The following is a 4,612-nucleotide window of genomic DNA, read 5'->3' on the forward strand; positions in this document are numbered from 1 at the left end:
GGTTTCTCAGGCGTTCCCCAGGGTTTCTGCCTGACCTAAAAACCCATAATCCTGAGAAACACCGGAGTGGGTGGGTGTTACAGACACGCAGGAAAGGAAATGACCGGGGGAAAAGGAACATGAGTCGTCTCTGTTAGGCTGATAGCCATCTGTTTAGTTGAAAAGACATTCATTTTGCGGACCCACAATGGGTTCTGATTTCCTCCTCACATCTCAGTGTTTACAGTGGCCCGCCAGGCCACCTGAATACAATGACTGCTTTAAAACAATTCACAAAATTTGTCCCTTGGCCAGGATTTTCCCCCTTTGTCTTTTTATTTTAGTTTTGAGCAATTGATGTTAATGCACCGAAGTAAAGATATTTTATCTAAATAATTTTGACTGTTCACTGAAAATTATTTGCTCTGCTGCAAAGTCTGAGTGTACTAAAAAGATAGTTATTCACGCAAATTCTTTAGAAAGAGTGAGAGCTTTTGAAGGTCAATATCGTTGCTCATATCTATTAAGGATGTACTCTGTACTAGTCATAGACTGTTCTAAAACTTTACATGAATTGATTTATGTAATCAATCCTCCAGCATACCTATGAAGAAGAGACTATTACGAGCAAATTACTGGTGAAGAAACTGGGGCAGAGAAGATGTAAGTAACTTGCTCAAGGTCTCACAGCTAAAAAGTGGCTGAGGGAAGATTTGAACCCAGGAAGCGAGAGGTCCCCCTGTGAAGCAGAGAGGAGGTGACTCTTAGACCTGGAAGTCCCGGACTGGATTTTCTTCCTAAGGACAAGGAAAGGATGCCAAAGCAAGTTCTGGTTGAGGACACATATTTCCCAGAGATTCCGTGCTTTGACTCTTAAACTGAATAATCTTTAATAAGAATATCCAAGCCCTAAACATAATACCCACCCTAATGTGTTCTAAATATTCATTTGAAAATCATTTGCTATTCTGATAGCCTTGCTCCTAAAAAGGTATAGACAAGCACATTTTTCTAAACATAATTCTTAAAATAAGCAACTTATTAATGCTTATAATGGAATGCGATGTGACAGTTTTTTATAAATTAAAAAACACTTTTGTGATAAAAAATATAACTTACTCTAACTTTCATTTTATTTAGGTGGATTCCTTTAATAATATAATAACCAAATTCAGAGTCCAATATTGTTACCCATGGAAAGGAATCATTTCTATTCAGATTTCTTTTCTAAATCTAACCTATAATTCTAATCATTTGCGTTTCATAAGTCCTATATTTTTGCCTTGGAAGAATATATAAATATAATTTATAACAGATGAATTGTTTTTTAATTACCATCAGCGACTCAGTAATTAAATTCATTTTCCTTCAACTTTCTAAAAATCATTAGAATTTTTTTAAAGGCATTGTAGTTCTCAAGCTTTTCTTTAAAAAATTTGAAATTCATGTTGCATGTTGGCATTTGAATGCAATAACTTTGTCATCCTTCAGTGTGACCCCCTCTCCTTTTCCCCTGTTCTTTCCCTCACAGAGCTGACTGCACTCAGGCACTTTCAACTTTAGACACGGTTTTTGAAACAGCCTTTGCAATTCTGGAAATAACTCTAAAGATTCAAGGAGAAAAATTATACCCCCGACACAAAGATATTAACTCACAACATTTTGTACAAACGTTTAAGCCCTTATACAGAAAAGGTTTTGCTTCTTGCTGTTGTTTTAATCTTCTATCCAGTGCAAAAACATACTTTTCTCCTCTTGAGGTTGTCATTTCTGTCAGGATTGAAAAGACTTCATTAATCTGATGGCAGCCAAAGTGCCAAGAAATAGGGAGACGGGGCGGGGGGGGGGGGGGATATACCACCAGTCTCCTTTCTGATTGGCTGCTGCAGCAATTATTTCTCCAAGGACGACCTGAAATCTTGACCCTCGGAGTAACTGCCTCCACTCCTCCTCGCCCCCTTCCACCCACCACAACGGCCAGATTCTCAGCTGTGCGTCAGATTCCATGCACTCTTTATGTTTGCACGCTGCTTCCGTTGAAGGCACAGATGGATATTCTAGGGGAAGTCATCACTTTGACTCCCAGAACCTGGACAGCTGACACTTGCTTCTGTACCTTATTTTTCTTAAACTTGGCGAAGATGCCCAGGGATCTGTCAGTCACCAGCTCCTGGATGGCAGCCATGGCCAACTCCTTCTGGCAAAGTGGAGGAGCTGGTGACAGGTAGTATCAGGAAATCTAAGAAATCAGCTAGTTACGAGGATTTGCGGGAACCCGTGGAACATCCACAGGGGTTTGTACCTGGCGCAAGTTTCATAAATACAGTTGGGTACATTGTACCCTGAGATCCCACTGCCACCCCAAGAAAGAGTTTCTTTCTCTCTTTAACTTGTAAAACGTGTTTCTTTATCCCACATGTTGAGAGCCAGCCACTGCGCCAGGAGCAGAGAATACATAATCACCATGTCCCATTTCAGAGGAGCACCTTAAATCATGTCATCAGTGCTGTGATGAAGGTCACTGCAGGTTGCCATGGAAACCCCTAGGAGGAACCACCGACCTAGATGAGAGGGCCAAGGAAGCCTCCAGGAAGAGGAGATGCTACTTGAAGTCCTGCAAGTGAGAAGGAACGAGGTAGGCAGGTGAGGAGACAGGGTTGGGGAAGGAGGAGGGACTCCAGGGAGAGGAAATTGATGGGGACACGCGACACTCTGAGAAGAGTGTAGGGACTGTGACCCATTGGCAGAACTGCAAGCAATTCAAGATGGCTGGAGGGTGGGGACAAAGAAGGGGAATGTGGTAAGAGGCTGGAAAGGCAGCCAGGCCTTGCAGATCACCGTAAAGGGCCAGGAACCTCTTCTAATGGGAACAGAACCACAGAAGAGTCAGCTTGAAAGGAAGCCATGCTTTGGGGAAAACATGGACAGGAGTGATATATAGAAAGTCAAGGCAATGGACAGTCTTGTTGGTTGGATGTGGGCAGAAAGCTGCAGTGGCGGGTCCAGGAGGCCTCCCAGGGTGGTGCTTACAGGTGCCTAGGTGAGGCTGTCAGTCACCAAATAAGGAACACCGGAGAAAGGGAGCAGCTGGGAAGGAGGATGAGGAGTCCAGTTTGGACATGGTGATGCCTGTGGGACATCAGAGTGGAAATGTCCAGTGGCCACTTAACATAGAGATCAGAGGGGAGCAGCAGCCTGGAGAATATGGTTGGGGAACCATTAGTCTTTAGGCAGCCGTGGGAGTGAATGTGATGACCCAGGCGGAGGACACCATGACAAGGATAGGAAAGGAAAGAGGTGGGAGTCGGGAGTACCCAGTTTAAGGGACAAGCAACGTGTAAGTGGCATCCAGGGAGAAGTGGAGAGTGAGCGTGTTGTCCGAACCCTGTGTGGGCGTTTGTGTCTTAGGTTCAAGGGTTTCAGGAAATGGCGCTGGCTGGCAGACATCGTCACTCAGAGTTTCAGCATCACATTTGTGACTCACTCTACCTTCTCAATTAAACAAATTCAAGAGAAGCACCAAACAGACCTCAGAGCCATCAAGCCTCTGTTTCCCTTGTTCCCAAAACAACCTTCACTCTGATTCTTTGTCTGACATTCTGTTGCTAACCAGGAGGTAGGCATCGTAGAACTTGAGGCGATAACTGGAGAAAAGGTGCTGGGAAGGGATCATTTCATACTTACTTTTTAACCCCTGACAGCAGCCTGCAACCCTGTACTTGCAGAGTTGGCACTAATGGCTCTGCAGCAAAGAAGGAATCTTGGCATCTCCTAAGGGATAAGAATCCCAGGGAGGTGACAGGACTTTCTCAACCTCACATAGCTGGTTAGTGGCAGAGCTTGGATTTCTGGTTTTTAAACCATGCTTCCCCACCACTCCTAAGAGGAGCAATGCACAGCAGCTGTGTCTATTCAGGGCACAGCTTTCAAGCGCAGGACACACAGCCAGCACATAAAAAGGAAACAGGAAGATACGAGGAGGGGGCATTGTACACTTTGTTCGTGTCTCATGCCCTAGACACCTCTGGTTAACATGTGTTTCCCCATCCTAGGCATTTCTGCCCCCATGCCATTCCTGTACTCAGCTTTCACTATCCCGGCCCTTCTTCCAACACACACACACACACACACACACACACACGTCTATACCCTTGGGTCATAGCTCCTGGCTTCTCAGGGAAGTTCTGGTAGAAACATCAGCAGGCAAACAACAGAGGCCTATGCACTGCTGCCTCCTCTGGGCTCCTCCTAGGACAGAGGTGGCAGGGGGGAAGGGGCCACAGCAAGATCCTCCTCCAAGCTGTGGCGGCTCTTAGCTGAAAGCTTCTCTCCTAGTTCCCAGAGGATACCCCCTGCCCAACCCCAAACAATGCTATCACGTTCCTATTAAATTGCCATCTGTTTCCCCTTTTCCAGGACAATGCAGCAGCCTGTGAGCTGATGTTCTGCGTTTTCACAGGTACAACAAAGAAGGGATGTTTCCCCCTTGTTCTTTGTCATGGTCTTCTGCTGTGACATCATTTCCCATCCCCTGATTAGTTATAGTTCTCAGCTGAACCAACTTAGTAACTGTGGAAAAAGGCAGAGATGTACAGTGGAACAAGCGATGAGCCACAGACTTGGGCCACTCCCC

The sequence above is a fragment of the Diceros bicornis genome, chromosome 37, assembly GCF_020826845.1.
Source record: "Diceros bicornis minor isolate mBicDic1 chromosome 37, mDicBic1.mat.cur, whole genome shotgun sequence".
NCBI lineage: Eukaryota > Metazoa > Chordata > Mammalia > Perissodactyla > Rhinocerotidae > Diceros > Diceros bicornis.